The following is a 20,262-nucleotide window of genomic DNA, read 5'->3' as shown; positions in this document are numbered from 1 at the left end:
ATGTTGAGTGCAGCCATCAGTGTTTCCATTTGGTGGAGTTGCCTTGGCACTCCCGAATTCCTGGCTCTTCTTTTCCACACGGGTTCTTTGAGTTCTGTGTCTGGCATCTCTCTCAGTAACCAGTGGTCGAGGGCCCACATAGTTATAGATAACATTGATACTAGAGCTGGGAGGTCCTTAAAGATGAGAAACTATGTTTCAGAGAATGGAAGGAGCCCTTGGAGAAGCTAACAGGTAGCTCTATGACCACAAGGGCAGTGCTTGCATACCTTGTAGATGTAGACAAGAGTTGAGGGTCCTGGCTTTTCCTTCTGTTTTGAACTGAGAGATAGTGCTTTTCAAGGTAAATTAGCACAGGTTACGTTTGGGGTTAAATAATAATAGTAGCTTACATATATTGAGTATTTGCTGTGTGCTAGGAATGGTAGAAAGCACTTTATATTTTATCTCATTGAATCTCAAAACTTCATGAGGTAAGTGTTCTTATTTCCCATTTTATACACGAGAAAACAGACTCAGATACTTGCCTGTGGTCACAGAGCTTAGTTAGGAAGTCTAACCAAGATTCATCCCAGATCTCTGACTCCAGACCTTTTTTTTTTTTTTTTTTTTTTTTTACTTGAATTTAACAAACATTTAAATAAGCACATGTGTGGATAGAAATAGTGAAGCAATAGTTGCTTTCAAACAGCTCATGTTCTAACAGGGCTGTCAAAACTTAACCACATTAACTGTAATTGGAGGTAGGATGTGATAAGAGCTGTGCAGATATTAGATAGTTTTGTGCTATTTTTGCTTAGTAAATCCTTCTCTTGCCCTTAATAAAAGTTTTAAGGGGATGTGGAAGAAATGGGTGTAAAATACTTAATTGAATGTGGCTCCAAACCGAAATACATATTTTTAATGTCTTTCCTTGCTACATCCTATTTCTCACCAGGGTGGCATATTTCTAGGAGGCATTTTTAAATACGTTAGATATTATCATGGAGTTCTCCTTATCTTATTGAAATGAAGCACTTATTTGTCAAAAACACAACAAAAAGCAAGGAACAGTGGATAATAGAAATAGGAGCTCTTAAAAAATTCACTGGATCACCTTTGGGGGACAGGCAGCAGGACTGGTTCTGGTGATCTTATGTGACATGTGAAGGTACAGCCTGCTCCCTTGCTTCAGGAAATGTAGTGCTGTTTGTAAAGACCCCAAGGTACAGTCAACGGTCGGTGGTTTTTTCAAATCCCAAACTCACCGACAGCGTTGAATGTTCCTTGGAGTCCTCTGAAGGCTGGGTTCTGGCCCTGTCAGCCCTTCTTCAGCCTGTGCCCATGTTCCAGGAGCCATTAAGCAGTGAGATGACTGCTGATAGAGGCTCTCATATTCTTTTCCAGATTTCAGGTTGAGAGTTTTTAAATTATGAAATCAGTTTGTGTACAGCAGAGAGCTAATGAACTTAATGAACTGGCGAGGCTGCAATTGTTGATGCAAGCCGACTCCAGTGGCTGGCTGAGAAAATGGCTTTGAATGGTATTATTTTTTAATTCTGAAAATGTCGAGTACCTCATTTTTATAGTAGGTTCATTATTAAAGGGCATGGGTAAGAAAGAAATTAACATACATTGTGGACTCTGTTATATGCTGGGATTTGTATATTTTTATCTCATTAAACTCTCAACAACCCACTTGTACCTCATGAAAAAACTGAGTTGAGAAATGAAATGATTTGCCCAAAGTTACATAGCCAGGAGTTAAGGTTATAAGCCAGAACTTGAATGTTGAATTTTTTGAATGCAAAGCTCATTCATTGATCAGATCACCTCCTTCCTTGTCCACCACAAAACTTACTGTTGTGTATCGGGGGGTAACATCTTCAGTGAGAGCTAAGTCAAATAAGTAAACATTTTCTCCTTATTTACTTGTATTAATAGTAGGTGGGTCTGTAGGTGAAATATTTCATAGAGAACGATGAAAAAAATTGACCTTAATAGCTGGTGATCTTTCTAGTTGAGATCCTGGATTGCTGAGTTACCACAGAGGTTCAGTGATTGTCTACAAGTGATTTTCCATATTGAAAAAACAAAAAATAAACAAAAACTCCATTACCGAGTAGAAAGCCTGCATTTCTCCTCAGTAAGGTCACAGAGAGTTAACTAAAATGTCAGGTGTCTTTGCTTTTGGCATGAAGTGTATTGGTACATTATAGACATACTAGTTATTTTTTATTGGCTACTGAATGTCCTTGATTAAAAATCTGGAGCATGAATTAATTATATGCAACTTTTCAGAATGCGGGGTTTCTAATGGGAGGGATCTAGGAGTGCTCAGTAGAAGGGCTTACAGAACTGCTGGCTGAATTAAGGTTAATCTTTAATCAGGGATAGTTATTGTCATTTGCTTTAGATTTAAGTATTAAAGATTGACTCTTCTCAAATTCATTTTTAGAGCAGCCAAGTGGTACACATTTAAAAAAAAAATCAACCACTGAGAATTTGGTATGAAAGTAAACTGTTTACATTCTATGTCAATTTAATTATTTCACCCTCTGTCAAAACACTCCAGTTAGCCAGCTTTGTTGAGTTCTCAGTGTTATGACAGTGAATTGTATACAAATGAAAACAAAAATCAAGCAACTGTTACTGTGTAGTAGTTTAAAAACTCTTTAATGTGTTTACTTTAAACAGTCTTCCTCTTGATCTGATGGTTTGAAGAGATGTCAATGCCTTATACCATTTGGACAAATGTTCAGACTTTTAAAAAAAACTGACTTCTGCTGCTCCAAGCCATTAGATGTCTATACAAAATACCATTGTTCAAATTCATGGCATTCTAAGAAGAATGCTTTTCATAGACTTGAAAAACTAGAGCAGCGTGAAAGGTAAGTTTCTAGAATGACATAGGGGTGTTTCTCACTGTACTTGAGGTAATTTTCATGGCAGGAAAGGCCACCATTATCCTCACTCCTTTAATTTGCTTTAAGTCCTTAATTTTAGTTTTTACCATCAGGCAAGTTTGAGGCACACATTGGGTCTTTTAAATGAGTTTGCTAAGGTGTTTATATACTTAATGCAAGGATAAAGCTTAAGAGTTAAAAAAAAAAAAGTTAAGGCTAAAATTAGCCAAGAGTGATAGAAACTACAAATTTAATAAATCGGTCTATTTCATTCTTGATTTACATTGGTTTTGAGTTTGTCAAAACTCCCCATGCCATCCTTTACTGTTTGACTTACCTTCTTTCCTTTTCCAGAGGTACTACGAAATACTGAAACCCACATTGCTCCAACTTAGAGATGTAATTGTTTTCATAGTCCTCTTGAGGCCTCTTGATATACTTGAAAGAAACAAGAAGCATAAACTCAATAAAACGATATATTTGAGGGATTAGTAGCATAGCAGAGGAGTCACAGTCTCAGGTGTCTGTCTGTCCAGACACTTCCCACGGGTTACACAGGGAGCATGTCTGGAAGTGTTTGGCAGAATTGCTACTAATCTTGAGGACAAATTCTTAAGTTATAAAGATGACAACAGCTTGTCACTGTGAATCCGTGTTCCTCTTAGCCGAACTAACTGCTAATGTTCTCCTTCATCCTTTTGCTAATTTGGCGTGAAATCCTAGGATTCTTTCTCCTCCAATTAGCTCTTGCCATCATGGAGCCCAGTGTCTGCCCAGGGAACTAGATGTAGACACAGCTGATGACAAAGAGGATGATTTTAGTGCTGGTGGAATGATATGAATCATGTTGAGGGAGAATAGAGAAAAGGGTTAATTGTGCCCCAGAGTGCTAGGAAAGATAGATATCTAAGGGTCACATCTGATCTGAACCTCAAAAGATACAGTTGAATTTTTGCTAGACAGAGAAGGAAAGATTCCAATAGAGGAAAGATTGCACAGGAAGTCCTAGAAGCAGGAAAGGTCAGGTAATGATGAGTGGTGAGATTAATCTCTCAGGATCAGGTAACTCATCCTTAAGATGCGGGACAAATAGCACTTGCCCTTCCTGTGCACACAGCTGTGAAAATCAAATGAGCTTGTTCATGTGAAAGTAACGTGAATGTAGTAGTTTGTAGATTTCTCTTTTCTCGTTGCTCTTGGTTCATATGTGTTAAAATAGAATAGATTAAATACCTTATCATGATAGACTTTTCCAAATTCGATTCTTTTTTGGCTCTTTTTTTCCTTTAGAGTGACCATAATTTAATTTTTTCATATATTGAGTGTTTGGAGAAGTAATATAGCATAGTAGAGTACAGATTTGGATCCAGAATCTTAACTTTGCAGCTTAATAGCTGTGTGAACTTGGGCAAATTACTTAACCACTCTGTTTCTCTGTTTCCTTATCCATAAAATGGGGATAATGATAGTATCTACGCGTTGGTTTATTGTGAGAACTAAATGAGGTAATATATATCAGGTGTATAAAACAACACATGACACATATTAAAATTTATGTGTTTTTATATATGTTTTTTCAAAATGATTTGAATTCTTAAAATCATTTACAATTATTTTCATATTACAAATATGCAAATAAAATTGCATATTTTATCCATAATTTGGTTTTAAGTCCATATACACGAATGTAAAACCCTTATTTTACAGTTAAAATACTTTCCGAATAGCTTATTGCATTGTATATGTATATGTATCTGTATATGTGTGTTTCAAAGACATTTTTTTAAAATAATCCTCTGCCACTTCCTTTGTGACCTTAAAGTTTTTTTGATCTCCCATGAGCTTCAATTTCCTCAATCTGTTAAAATAAGAATAATAGTATAGTAGTACTACATATTGCTTGTGAAGATTAAATTAGATAATATAGTTAAAAACTTTCTGAAAGGCTGTAGGTTCTCTCCCTAAATATATGCATATAAACACAAAATTTTGAAAGCATTTTCAGTTTTGGAATCGAAGAACCCATCTATAGCCTCCCTATGAACTTCAGGTTAAGAAATCTGACCATAGGGCCACCTGGGTGGCTCAGTTGGTTGGGCATCCAACTCTTGATTTCAGCTTGAGTCATGATTTCATGGTTTGTGGGTTAGAGCCCTATGTCGGGCTTTGCACTGATGGCACGGAACCTGCTTGGGATTCTCTCTCTCTCTCTCTCTCTCTCTCTCTCTCTCTCTGCCCCTCCTCTGCTTTCTCTTTTTCTCAAAAATAAATAAATAAACTTTAAAAAATCCTGACTAGAGATCTAGACCAAGATTTTGCAATCTAGTCTTGCCACTGATGTAATGTTGATGCTTTTGGAAGTTTAGATCTCTGTTTTACTAGAAGTGACTGCTTGCTAGTAGTACTGCAACTAGTCACATCTTTCTAGTCACATCTAGTCACATCTAGTCACATCTTTCTCTATATCATAATCTATGTGATGTAACTGGATAATGATTACTGGACAATGATGGTCTCTGGAAAAGTAGTTATTAGGCTTCATCAGTTTCTGTATTAATTGCGGATACCAACCAGTAATTAGTAAATCTGTGCTTATACAATTAGAATTTCTAAAAGAAGTTGCCAGATGAGAAATTAACACAAATATTTGAATGAACTTAATTTACTTTGCAACAGTTCGACACCTTTCCCCCTTCCTCCAGCAACTGTTTAGTTTGGATCTTATCTCAGCACTAAGACTACTAATTCTGGCCTTAAATTAGGCTGAAAGAATGTGTTGTTTCAAGGCAGTGCTTACAAAGGAGACTGCTAGATCCAGAGTTTTTATTTGAATGTTAGGGAGGGGGAAAAAAAGGGTGCACCAAATATTGCGGTTGTATATGGAATTATTGATCATTCTTATATTTAGCCTGTTTGAGGTTTTATCAGAGAGTTGAGAAGTATAAAGAGAAATTTAAACTCAGTAGCTTGGAACATTTTACTTTTTGACATGGCAACTTTATATGAGGGTATTTCAGATATTTTAGATGAGTCTGGAAGACAAGAGGTGGGCAGGCCACCTCACTGAAATAGCAAATTAGCCTACTGCCGAAAGACAATATTTCTTTTTTTTTAAATATTTTTAATTTTTTTTTTAAGTTTATTTACTTTGAGAGACAGCACAAGCAAGGGAGGGGCAGAGAGAAGGGAGAGAGAGAATCCCCAGCAGGATTCCTTTTTTTTTTTTTTTTAACGTTTATTTCTGAGAAAGAGAGAGAGGGAGGGCGGGCAGGCCAGAGTGTGAGCAGGGGAGGGGCAGAGAGGGGGAGACACAGAATCTGAAGCAGGCTCCAGGCTCTGAGCTGTCAGCATAGAGCCCAAATGAGGCTTAAACTAATGGACCATGAGATCATGACCTGAACTGAAGTTGGATGCTTAATCGACTGAGCTACCCAGGCGCCGCCGCCCCTGCCCCCTCCCCACCCCGCCCCCAAGTAGGATTCTGGCAGTGTAGAGCCTGACGTGGGGCTCGAATTTCCGAACCATGAGATCATGACCTGAGCCAAAACCAAGAGTCAGATGCTTACCCCACTGAGCCACTCAGGTGTCCTGGCAATATTTCTTTTCAAATGGGACATGTGCTTTAAAACCTATCAAAATTTTCTAAGGGCCACCTGAATTCTCCATCCCTTAGTTGCAGTGACTTAATGTGTTTGAGTTACTACTATTCAGGATTACTTTGCAAACCCACAGGACTTCATTTTTCCATGGTAGTTTAATTCATAGGATATCTATAATCTGTGAAGAACTCTTCTAAGTAACTCTACCAAGGATTGTTCTTCAGCTAAACTGAATAAGTACATTGAGTTAGGAATATAAAGTCATAAGAGATATGGGAATCAAAATCATACAGTAGTTAATATTCATGGGCATTAAGGAATGAGCTGGAAAGAATCTTAGGTTTTATTCCGCTGTGTGAAGTGTTGGCAGGGACTGTAAAAGTCCTTGAGAGCCAAGAAGCATGTGTTTTGCAATAACCAGTTAATGAAGTAAATAAGAACAGTGATCAAAGAAAGACTCAATCTTTCCTTTTTTTTTACAGTGATGAAATCCTGATGATCTATCAGTAATATAAGATTATGTATTTCTTCTTCTGACCTATTTTAGTTTATTGGGTTAAATTTAATCATATGACACTATGTATGCTTTAAAAACTTGACGTCTGTTCTTACAAAGTTTAGTATTATCTCAGGTAGATGATAACTTAGTGTTAAGACATCATAAGTTATAGGTAACTAGACATATTCATTCTACAACCAACTTTATTCGTTTATAGCACTTAGGCAAATGATCTTTGAATGTTGATTTTCTTGGCTATTTCCAGCAAATTGTTGAATCTTTGCAAAGTATGTGTCTTAAAAGCTTTATTTTTGAATGTATATTTTCTAGAAAAGCTGAGGTAGATGAGGTACATCTACCTCATACTTTCCTAAATGAAATAGTATTGTGTAGGTTGGATAAGTTATTAATACTTGACATACTGGATTTAGACTTATTTCTTCATTGCTAACTTAAAATTGGACAATCCTGATGTTTGTGTGGGAATGCTAATCTGGATAGGGGAAAAATCCTGGGATGAAAGAATAGAAAATAAGTTCCAATCTATAGTTTTATAACTTAAAAAAAATTTTTTAATGTTTATTTTTGAGAGAGAGAGAGAGAGAGAGAGAGAGCGAGAGCGCGCACACAAGTGGGGGATGGGCAGAGAGAGAAGGAGACACAGAATCTGAAACAGGCTCCAGGCTCTGAGCTGTCAGCACAGAGCCCGACGCGGGGCTCTAACTCACAACCGCAAGATCATGACCTGAGCTGAAGTCGGATGCTCAAACGACTGAGCTACCCAGGTTCCCCCCCTGCTTTTTTTTTTTCCTAATTTTTTTTTACAGCATGCCCTTTTAATCTGAAAACTCACATCTTTCAGCTTTGGAAGACCCCAGCCCTGGGGCCTGAACTCAGGAACTGTGAACTCATCACCTGGGCCGTAGTCAGCTGCTTACCTGATTGAGCTACCCAGGTGCCCCTATAACTTTTTTAAAAAGTTTTTATTCATTTATTTTGAGAGAGAGTGAAAGCATGAGCAGGGGAGGGGCAGAGAGAGAGGAGAGAGTGAGAATCCCAAGCAGGCTCTGCACTGCCAGTGTGGAGCCCAATGCTGGGCTCGAACCCACGAACCACGAGATGATGATCTGAGCCAAAATCGGACCTTAACTGACTGAGCCACCCAGGCTCGCCTAGTTTTACAACTTTTGAAGCTATCAGGAGTTTTAGAGGTCATTTAGTAATGATTTCCAAATCTGACTTTGCATCAGAATTAAAAGTATGATGGTGGGAAAAGTGAATTGCTAATAATGCAGATTCCTAGGCATTGTCCTATACTGAGTAAATCAAATCCTCTAAGAATGGGTTTTATAGTTTTCAGAAGCCCTTAGGGGATTCTGATATAGACATTTCGTGGACATTTGGGAGTCTCTGATTTAGGCTAAGATTTAATAGATGAGGAAATGGATTTAGAAGGGAAATGAAGACAGAGTCATACAACGGGCATGTGTGTGGGCACGCATGTGTGTTTACTTAGAACACACTGCCTCTCCATCATGAAAAAGCATGCTTTTTGTAGAAGTTTCCCAATGTCCTATTGGCCATCTGAAAAGTACTTCCAAGTCTATCTGCCTGGTAGGTCAAACATCTTAGCCTTAGGGATGTACCCAGAAGTAGTGCAAATGGACCATTGACTTGAATTTGGCATCCTGACCTGAAGTATTTGACTAAGTAAGCGATGCTGAGTGGTGTTGGCATAAAAACTGTCCATGGTTTGAAATGAGGAATAGCTGTAAGTGATCAAAAGTCTGTGAAGGCCCTTCAGGCTCTGACATTTATCAGCTGCTGCTACACTTTAACACTTTTCTCTAATCAAAGGTGACTACCACTGGATGGAAGAGGCTTGCAGAACCTCTGGCTGCTCTCAGGGGAGGAATTTATTTTAATTGCCAGTGAGAAGGTAGGAATGATTTCAATAAAGATCAAGAACCTCCATATTCACTTCAGCTTGGGCTCCTGGCCAAGTGTCCATTCTCTGGAGGGAGTTGATGTCAGCTGCTGTCTTGTGACTTGAGGTATTTCAGAAAAGCCAAAGGCATTACAGGAGCCTTTCCTGAGTTGGCAGGCAGGAATGGCACCAGGAATCAAGGCCTGACACATGTCATCAGCCTGGAAAAAGTGGAGTTTGGACACTAATGATGGCTCTTGTCAAGGCTCCGTGTGATAAAGCCAGGAGGACTCAGCTTAGGGGTTTGTTTGCATAGAAGAGGAGTTACGGCTTAGAGAACACCTGCCAAGACTTTTCACTGCCCCAGCTGTATGTCAGTGACGAATCCTTCACCCTTGACTCCTGTCACTTCTTTTTAATGGGTGATGGTAGAGATGCTGGATGGGTAAGGAAGAGAGGCAGCCTGGTTATATCTAGTACATTTCCCTATTTGCTTGTTTTCTTGCCATTCTCTACATTTAGTTCTACACGAACTAAATTTGTGTGGCCATACTCCAGGCTAGTATTTTGTTTTGTCTGTATCTGAAGGTATACTGGGCCGGAGTGTCAGGTCCTTTATTCTCATAAATGCCACTTCTGATGACCACACAAATGTTTTGATTGGCAGTTATGAGAAAGCTTTTTTTGCTGATATCTCTCTTTGTTAGAGAAGTATTATTTTCAGATTCCAGCCTTGCCATTTAGTAGCTGGGTGATTTTTGGCAAGTGGTTTAACCTCTTGTTTCTCATCTGAAAAATGTAGGTAAGTAATTAATTGTACCTATACCACTGAGTTGTTGTGAGAACTAAGTGAAAGCAGGAGTCTCAAAATACGTGGCACATAACATTCAAGTTTCAGTTACTGTTATTACTGTAATTATTTGGTCTAATTTCCTGCCTACTGGGAAGAATGCAATGAGGGGTTTCTAAGCCACTGTCTTAATGAAGACAGGAATTATGGTGTAGAGTGAATGTAAAATTGAAGTCAGGGGATCCAGATTCAAGTTTTGACTATGCTATATGTTACTTCAATTTCTATACTTTTCCATAAAAACAAAATTACACCAACTAAAACAACAAAATCAGGATCTCTGAGATCTCTTGCCACACACACAAAATTGACATTTGTAAAAATTATTGAGGTTCCCAAGAGCTTTTGTTTATGTGGGTTGTTACCTTTCACTGTAATAGAAATTAAAACAGAGAAATTTAAAAATATTTATTAATTCATTTAAAATAAAAATAACCTATTACACAGCAACAAATAATGTTTTAAAATAAAAATAACTATAAAAATGTCTATAGTTTCTGGGGCGCCTGGGTGGCTCAGTCGGCTTCGTGTCTGACTTCATTCAGCTCAGGTCAAGATCTCACGGTTCATGGGTTCCATCCCCGTGTTGGGCTCTGTGCTAACAGCTCGGAGCCGGGAGCCTGCTTTGGATTCTGTCTCCCCCTCTCTCTCTGCCCCACCTCCTGCTTGCATTCTGTCTCTCTCCGTCTCTCTCTCTCTCTCTCAAAAATAAATAAGCGTTAAAAAATTTTTTTTAAATGTATAGTTTCAAAACAAAACCTTTGTGAGAAGAGTGACATTATTTTGTATCTTTGCAGCTGTCATTAATGTCTGGCTTCATAAAAGACAACTGAATTTTCATATCTGCATATATCTGCATCTGCATATTTGTTTCAGTATGTTGTTTGGGCTGAAGTATATGAAGAAAATCTGGCCTCTATACATAGATATCTATGGAAAAAGGGGAATTTTAATAGTTCAAGTAATTGCATATATTCCTTTTTGATGCTGTATCAGTTCTTAATACCTAATCTGAAACCATATCAATGAATTTTTCATACTCTGTTCCATTGAAATCCCCCAGTCTATCTTACAGTTTGCATGGGTCTTTTACCCATGAATCATTTTATAACATCATGTTTTGTTCATGTGAAAAACACTGGTTTAACAGTTTATGTACATTTTCCAGATGTGGACACATTTCATCATAAAAATCCAAATCAACTTTCTTAATCTCATTGCTAATCTCCTGGGAAACACCTCCTGGGAAGGTGTGAAGCTCACGGCAACAGATAAAAATTTTCCAAAATTCTAATTTTTGTTAAAGGCTTAAATTTTGTCACTGGCAACATGTACTGCTAGTTGTTTTCCTTGAAATCATGACATTCTCACTTTGTTCATTTTAAAGGAAATAATTGTCAAACATCCAAGCCTGAATAACCATAATTTTCTGTTGTTCTTTCAAGTAAAATAGTAGTCCATGAAAAAATCTGATAGTTTAGCCTACTGCTAACTCAAACAGTGGCTTAAAGTGCGTTTCCTGGAGACAGTGTACAGAAATATGTTTAAGTGCGTTTTCCATTTTGTCACCCAAAATATTAAAAAGTTGTGTAGTCAGACATTGAGATTTAATAAAATTAGTAAATCTTACTGCTTGATCAAAGACGCTCTTAAGGTAAAATGGCTTTTTTTTTTTTTTTCCCCCTGGAGTGTATGGCAGTGATGAATACAGTGACTGGCAATACATTTTGGTGGCAGTGCTTTGATTTTTGCTAAAGTCAGCAGTTTAACCCAATACTGGGTTTGCACCATCATTTTAAATGTCACCATAGTGAAAAAAAAGCAAATAATGCCTTATAATTAGTACAAAAATAATTTGACCTTGCAGACCCTTTGAAAGGGTCTTGAGGACATCTGTGGATCACACTTCGAGAACCACTACTGTGGAGTCCACAAATGTTAAGAAAACTCTAGGCAAATGGTTGAAACTTCCATAATCCCTTCAGAGTTAAGACTCATAGGGCTGCAGCCAGCTATAATAAAGACAACCCTTGGCGTATTGTTTTGACATCTCCTTGGGGCTTAGCATAGTATTAAGGGGCTTAGTTTGCACTTAGTGGAACCTCAGTAAAAGGTTGATCAGTCAATGCAGATTGCCTAAATCTTATATTTAGCAACTTTTTTCTTCTATACTTTATGAGCTCAATTTTTTATGTTTTTATTGTAAACACCATGTATTTTCTGAGTCTTACTGTTTCCTCTGTTAGTGATTGTACAATTTTGTTACTGTGTGTGTTTTATTCTCCTTATGGGGGGATAAGAAGCAAATCACATGGCACTTGCTCTTTTATGATCTTGGGAAAATAAAAGCAGTTAAACAGCATGCCATGCAGTGTCCAGACGCAGAGGCACTCTTAACCTGACATAGGATTCAGCATTTAGTAGATTTTGTAATAACTAACCTCCTCCTGAGCATCCTTTCAGTGTCCGGCATTGTGATTTTCATATATACATGTATTTTATATATGTATAAAATATGTACATTTATATATATATACAATTTATTATATATAAATATTTACATTTATATATAAAATATGTAAGTATTTACCTATACTTAAGTGTATGTATTTAAGTATATATAAGTAGATAAAACATATATATATGTATATATATAGTATATAAATTTGCTTACAAAAATATATAAATCATTCATATTTAATTTCCTGAACAGTCCTGCCAGGTATTTGGTATAATACTCACTTTATATATGAGGAATGAGACTAATATGAGAGTGATTTGCTCAAGGTCACAGAGCCTTGGTCTGTCTGGTGCCAGGCTTTTCAGTAAATGCCTAATTGCCCAGAGGGTTGAAAACAATATGGGCTGGATCGGGTAGAATTAATTCTTTTCCCTATGCCACATTCTTCTTAAAGCCTTCCCAGATTTCTCCCCAACATCTCTTCTTTCCTCCTTGGTTCTATAGTATTTCTCAGTGTGTACCTTGTTTTAGAATTGTGCAGAAGGCTTATCCTTTCTACTCTAATATAAACTCAGTGAAAGCAGAACCATTGTATTAGATATACAGTATATCTGGCACTTGATAAATGTTTATATTAGACTGTAAGTGTTCCTTTCTTAATTCATTTTTTATCTAAACAGTATGTAAATTAAATGATTTAAATATATTGCTTTTTAAATAAATGCAGTATTTCCTTGTGAGATGTGAATGATAACCCTATAACCTATCTATTCTAGAAGTTGTAGTGTGCATCTGTTTTGGGATGTGTGTGTCAAATGTCTTATTTTCAACTCCTAAGTTAGAAAAGCAGTGAAAAATGTGAACAGTTTTGTTCATATATTAGTGTTGATTAAGTAGTACCCTCTTTGACTCCTTAGAAATGGCTCTACGATAAGAGAATGGGGAGTGCTGACTTGAGTTGATACATTTATTTTTTAGATCAAAGCAGATGGAATAAAGTTGTAAAAGTTGAGCTTACTACTCTTTTAAACGTAAGAGATAGTCAGTTTTCACCTTAATAAATGAATTTGGAGATCAAAGCATCCTCTCTAAGATGTTGGTCACAATAAAGCCAGTAAAATGGCAGGTGATTATTTATGTCTACAAAATAAACAATGATCAGAAGCAGCCAGTTATGATAATTGCTCTATTTTTGTGTAGACTCTACAAAAAGATTTGAAGGGTAACATCTGTGTAAAGGACTCACCATAAATGCTTAGCTAGCACCTTGAGTGGGAACTTGAGATCTGGATATGGGAGCAAGAGTGGTTGTCATTTCTTGGTAAGCCACCTGCAATTTGGGTACCTTTGCTTCCTGACATGCCCTCAACGTATCTTTTTTGTTTTTAGAGAGTTCTTAGGATTGGAGCTCTTCCCTTTGCGGCTTTCATACCACCTTCTCAAAATTTTGTTTCTGCAGTGGTGTCTTAACTAGGTTATGTGAAAGCAAACTCATAAAAAGGAATTTATCCCATGGTTTACTTCTTAATTCTTTCAGAGATAATTTTGTTCACAAATGAATTTGTGAAAGTTTTGGCTATTAGAAGTAGAATTTTCATTTGTGCTGCTCCAGGATATGGAGGTGAGGAGAGGGCATTTCTGTCAAATCACAGCTTAGTTCATGTAAGTCTAAGGGGTAAGAACTGCTGAGGAGGTGAGAAAAGTAGCACCCTTTCTTTGTGTTATCTTAATTAATGCTTCCAACAACCCTTCTGATAAAGTAGTGGTTATTGCATTTGTCACTATACCAAGATATTCTGTCCCACCCCACTGTTTTCCATGTACCAAAATAATTTACAGTTATATGTTATACAGTCACATGAACATAGTAATTGAGCAGTGGTACATATTGCTGAATATATCAGATCAACTAGGTTATGTCATTTGATTCCAGTACTAAATTCTGCAGTTACTGAGGGCACTTTGCTCCCTGAAGAAGTTGCTGATTAGGGTGCTTTTCAAATTTGTGTGTGTATTGGGTTAAGATTGTGTAGGAATCTGGCTCCTAAATTTAGGAAGAATGTCAGCTTCTAGGCATGAGAGCGTAGCATTAAAATGGTTGTAAACTTTTTTTTTTCAAGTTTATTTATTTATTTTGAGAGAGAGAAAGTGAACAAGGAAGGGGCAGAGAGGAAGAGAGAGAATCCCAAGCAGGCTCTATGCTGTAAGCACAGAGCTTGATGCGGGGGTCAACACAGGGCTCAATCCCACCAACCATGGGATCATGACCTGAGCTGAAATCAAAGCTGACCACTTAACTGACTGAGCCACCCAGGCGTCCCAATAGTTGTAAACTTTAAAGAAAATGTATTTGGAGTGGGATTCATTCAGATACTGACAGGCAATAAAAATGAGCATATTAAGGGTTTAAATTTTCAGTTGAATATTATCTTAAATACGGTTTAGGTGTGTATACTGATTACAGTCTTTCTTATTTAAAAAATGTCTAGTGCATTTTCTTTAGGATTTATTTAAATCAAAGTGAATACCATTTTCCCTTTGGCTTCTTCTGTGCTACCATTCTTAGCCTTCTGCTTCTTTAAAAATGTTGGGGGGCTTTTGTGCATTCTAAATATGTGGGTTTTTTTTTTTACTGTGGTTTTCAGATGTTTTACCTGTTTTTACTACTGCTGATATTAAGGGTCTTATATAAACTTTTTTTTTTTTAATGGATGTACAGTTGAAACAGACATTGGCAGTCTGTTTAGGAAAACAGAAAAGTAAAGGCTATATCTGATTATTAGTGGTAAATGGAAAACCTAACAAGTGAAAATGCTATCTGAGTTCAGAATAAGAGATACTTTTTAGGGCAGAAAGGTCACACAAGGGAATCTTGTGAGCTGCTGTAAATATTCCCTAGTTTGTTCTGGGTGGTGGTTATGTGTTATGTATACATATGTAAAAATTCATTGGACTTAAGATTTGGTCACCTTACCATATGCAAATTATACCTCAAAAATAAAAGCATTATAATTGTAACTGAAGCAAATGTGGCAAAACCTGGGTCATTATTGTATATGAGTAATGGTTATTTTACTATTATCACTGGTTTTATGAAAATTTGAAATATTTCATGATAAAAATGAAAAAAAAATCCTGTCTCTAAACATGTCACATTATACCTAATTTATGAGAGCTAAAAAATTTTTTTTTCTTGAACTTGCCATTTTTCAGGTTTGGAATTTTGTCTTTTTTTTTTTTTTTTTGGATATTACTGGGGAAGTACAGAGAATGAAGTCTTGTTTTTATGACATCACTTATTTAAAGAGAACAAACTCAGTCTTGAAGCCAGCTTATGCATAAATTTTTTCCCTTCTTGAATCTGACTGGGGAAAAGCCAGACCACTTAGCTCTATTAAGTATATGGTACTTCTAATTAAACACCAGTTTTAAAGATTGTGTCTTTCATAAACCTACCTAATATTTAAGATTTGCCATGTACTTGATATTGTGGGAACTATCTTGTAGAGTGATGTTACTATTTTATTTTGCATATGAGGACATAATCTGAGGTCAAGAAACTTGTCCAAGTTCATCTCATGGATGAAGTAGGGAGGGCTCCCCATTCTTGGCCTCTAAAGGATACCACAAATGGGGCACCTGGTGGCTCAGTCGGTTAAGCATCCAGCTTCTGCTCAGGTCATGATCTTGCGATTTGTGAGTTCGAGCCTCATAATGGCTGACAGAGCCAATTGACAGAGCCTGGAGCCTGCTTCAGATTCTGTGTCTGCCTCTCTCTCTGCCCCTCACCCACTCACACTATGTCTCTGTCTCTCTCCCAGAAATAAATAAACATTAAAAGAAATTTGAAGGATACCTAAGCTGCCAATGTCAGTATGAATATAAAGATCATTCTTTTTTTTTTTTAATGTTTATTTATTTTTGAGACAGAGACAGACAGAGCATGAACAGGGGAGGGTCAGAGAGAGAAGGAGGCACAGAATCTGAAACAGGCTCCAGGCTCCGAGCTGTCAGCACAGAGCCCGACGCGGGGCTCGAACTCACGGACTGTGAGATCATGACCTGAGCCGAAGTCGGCCGCTTAACCGACTGAGCCACCCAGGCGCCCCTAGAGATAATTATCATTCTTTATAACTGACCCTTAATTGCCACAAATAGATCATCACTGTTTTAAGCAGTATTCATGTACTGTTTTAGGAGTCTTTTTAGAGCTTGTATTGAGCAGTCTTTAAAATCTCAGAATTATTTCTAACACTTTCTTAATAACCTAGCAATGTGGCTTTGTCCTTTAAAACAAAACCTAGAGTAAAGAGAAATATTTTCATTTTCTTGTATAAAAAAAGGCTATTTGTAGGTCATCTTTAAAAAAAAAAAAAAAGGCAAATTCTCTCTCCAGACCACATTAGAACCCATGCCAACTTGGTAGAGGGCCTTTACCAGAGTAATGATGTAAGAATTTGAAAGAGCACATAGTGCAGCTGCCAAAGCTCACAGTGTTTAGTATCAACACCGTCTGTCTGCCAGAGTCCGCAGCTCAATATTTTTTTTTTCTGTATATACCAAGTTATAATCACATATATTTATCTTTTTGGGGGGTGGGACAATAGTTACTGTTTCATGAGCTTAATGCTTTCTGAGGAAATAGTGCTCTTTTACCTCTCATATACTTCTGAGCATTCCCCCCATCCCCAACTAACTCCCAAATATTTATTCTCCTGGGTAGATTCTTCCAAAATGTGACACAGAGGGGCAATTCACACCTTGCCTAGTTTGTGTTCTGCAAGGAAACCCTTCCCTTGCATGGTTCTCTATTCAGGAAGACCCATGTGCTACATTCCATCCGTTTGCCAAGTCTTGGACTTTATCCAAAGTACAGTATTTGAGTATGCAATTACACATACACATACTGGCAGCAGCATACTTTTTCCTGGCCTCTCTTAGAGAAAGCTCAAAGCCAGAGGAGCAAATCCAGATGTTCTTGAGTTTGGCATCCTCAATTCAGAATTCTAGATGGCAGGACTTCACTTGGAAGTGTACCAAGCTTACTCAGCACCTGCTTTTGCTAGCCATCACATTTTTATGACCAAAGATTCTGGCGTTTGCCTCCTTTGCTGAGCAGAAAGAACACCATAGCAGAGCTGCATGCGAAGTGGCTCTCCATCATTCGAGAGAAATATTTTTTTTAAATTTTTTTTTTGACGTTTATTTATTTTTGAGACAGAGAGAGACAGAGCATGAACAGGGGAGGGGCAGAGAGAGAAGGAGACACAGAATCCGAAACAGGCTCCAGGCTCCGAGCTGTCAGCACAGAGCCCGATGCAGGGCTCGAACTCACGGACTGTGAGATCATGACCTGAGCTGAAGTCGGACACTTAACCGACCAAGCCACCCAGGCGCCCCTCGAGAGAAATATTTGATTTGCTTCAGCAGGCATGCAGAGGAGGCTAGTCTTGCTGTGGGAAGAAGTCTGGGATGAGAGCAGGTGCAACTGCAGCTGCAGCCCCTTAACCAAATCTGGCCTTGTTTAATTTTTAAATAGTCTAAAACATTTGGCATCAATATAAGTAAACCATTATGGGCTCTCTGGCCCCTAACATGGTACCTTGCACAAGGGGGAGGTGTTCACTGACTATCCAGTCACCATTTATCGAATACCTTCCATGTGTACCAGGCAATGTACTAGAGGCTGGTGGTGAATGAGATCTTTTTTCAAGAAGCCCACAGCCCGGTAGGAGGCATAGACTCTTAAACGGGTAAATGACAATTCATCAATTTTATTTGTGGTGATGCAGCTTAGTATTTTGTTCACTTTTTTAAAAAATTTATTTTATTATCTTATTAATGTTTTTATTTATTTTTGAGACAGAGAGAGAGCATGAGCAGGGGAGGGACAGAGAGAGAGCAAGACACAGAATCTGAAGCAGGCTCCAGGCTCCGAGCTGTCAGCACAGAGCCTGACGCGGGGCTCGAATTCACAGACCGTGAGATCATGACCTGAGCTGAAGTCGGACGCTCAACCGACTGAGCCACCCAGACGCCCCTTTGTTCACTTTGTAAGTTGGCTACAGAAGCCAGTCCACAGGATCGATTTCATGACCTTCTTTCTAAGAACAAGCATGGGATTTTCCTTCAATTCTAAAGTATGCTTACTTGCATGCATTTTTGCCTCTTTAGATACCTCTTCTGACTTGCCCAGAGGTGAAGATTTGTGGACTGCAAAAAGAAAATGCTAGTATAATGCAGAAAGACATTTTTAAGAAGGCTTCCAGAATTGGTTATTCTGTTTTAAGTAATGTTTCCCTAATATAAAAACGATGTGCAGATGCATCAGTTCCTCTAGGTATGTTGGTTATCAGGCTGTTGTAAGACTAGGAAAAGTAATTTCCTTCTCTCTGTGGAATTTAAACTTCCTTCATTTGAATTTTTGCATAGTTAGGGCAGAACCAGAAAGCACATTTTTTTTTTTCATAACTATTTCTGGATAGATTAGGTCACGTTTGTTGAATAATGATACGGTTCCTCTGTCTTAACTTGTTTTTCTTTCAGCCTCCCCCTCTTCAGTTTTTGAGGATGAGTATATGAGTATTTCCATTGGGCTTCCCTTAGCCATAAAAAAAAAAAAAAATGTTTAGATTGCCTTCGTCCTAACTAGTTTTCTCATTTCTTTGATGGAAAACAGTGTGAGACAAAACGTGTACTATTAAAATAAGAAAATCTCATATAATACTTATGCTCCAGGTTTTGTTTTTAGGCCTCTTATGTATAAAGTACTTAAAAGAAGGGTTATATAATCCTCATGACAACCCAGTGAGATGGGTACTTATTATTTTTTCCATTTTGCAGATGAAAACAGGAAGGCATACTCAGTGAGGTAAATAACTTGTCCAAGATCATATGGCTAATAAATAGCAAAGTCAGGATTTGGACTCAGGTGTTGCTGACCTATTGTGTTCTTAATCGGTACACTATATCACTTCATACTAAGTTTGACATTGAATGATTCCCTAATCATTCATGACAGAATTCTCTAAAAGTAGAGGATAATATTATCTACCATTTGAGTTTCTCCTGTGTAGCTAGGCATTATACATGTCATTGTACTTCTTTTCAATATTATGGGTATATGAATTGGTCCCGTCTTACAGATGATAATATCAGCTAACATTGATGGAGCACTTCCTGTGGGTCAGGCATTGTACTGAGTTCTTGTATCATCTCATTAATTGTTCACAATAGTTCTGTGGGTAATTGCTGTTATTCTCAAAGCTGGAGGATGTCACTTGCGTAGAGTCAAATAGCTAAGGAGGACAGAGTTAGGTTCTGAATGCAGATTTGCCTGACTCCAGACCCCAAGCCCTTAACCAACATGTAATATTTGGTAAGAAACAGTACTTAGGTAGGTGTTGTAGTGATGAGGTGAATCTCAGAGGACAGAGCCTAGCTCCAAATCTTGTTCCTCATCCTTTGTCCTCATATATATTGTTGATTAATTGTGACCATTGCTTTTCTTTCTTCTTCATGTTCTCATAATACAGAAACATGATATAGGTATCAGAGGTGGCCTTCTTGTCTGAAAACAGAAAAGTCTTGTCTAACTGATGTCTTCATGATATCGTGGCAGTTAGTGTCTTTTATTAGGCTTTTGTTAAAGCTTTGACTTTTTCTTTAATTCCATTTGCTGGGACTTATCACTCTATAGATTTCTTTCTATCCTCCCAGGATTCCTGGAAGTTGTAGTGGGGAGATATTAAGCATCTGTGAGGTTCTATTTTTGAAATACTGTACTGTAGTTTATTTTTTATCTTGCCTTCTTAGGATTATAAATCTGTTTTCTTTACCACCTAAGATTTAGTTGGTGTTGAAGATTTTTGTTTATTTTATTCATTTATTTTTTTAAGTTTATTAATTTAGAGAGGGAGAGAGAGCACATGCATGCACAAGTAGAGGAGGGACAGAGAGAGAGAGAGAATCCTAAGCAGGTTCCACGTTCTGTGCTGAGCCTGACACGGGGCTCGATCCCTTGAACGATGAGATCATGACC

The 20,262-nt window shown here is 37.7% G+C and overlaps 1 protein-coding gene and 1 long non-coding RNA gene across 5 annotated transcripts in view; one reads left to right on the top strand and one right to left on the bottom strand.

Annotated features, from left to right (window-relative positions):
• The window catches only part of NR6A1 (nuclear receptor subfamily 6 group A member 1), a 231,804-nt gene that overhangs the window by 70,245 nt on the left and 141,297 nt on the right, over positions 1 to 20,262 (top strand). The gene's annotated exons all lie outside the window — the stretch shown is intronic.
• LOC132662958 (uncharacterized) overlaps positions 1 to 20,262 on the bottom strand; it is a 60,692-nt gene that overhangs the window by 25,494 nt on the left and 14,936 nt on the right. For both annotated transcript variants that reach the window (XR_013551666.2, XR_009602768.3), the window contains exon 2: positions 3,223 to 3,323. This is a non-coding gene — a long non-coding RNA (uncharacterized LOC132662958). The remainder of the gene's footprint in view (positions 1 to 3,222; positions 3,324 to 20,262) is intronic.

The sequence above is a fragment of the Panthera onca genome, chromosome D4, assembly GCF_046562875.1.
Source record: "Panthera onca isolate mPanOnc1 chromosome D4, mPanOnc1 haplotype 2, whole genome shotgun sequence".
Lineage (NCBI taxonomy): Eukaryota > Metazoa > Chordata > Mammalia > Carnivora > Felidae > Panthera > Panthera onca.
Note: the sequence above shows the minus strand (reverse complement) of the source record. Positions and strands in the feature narration are given on the sequence as shown.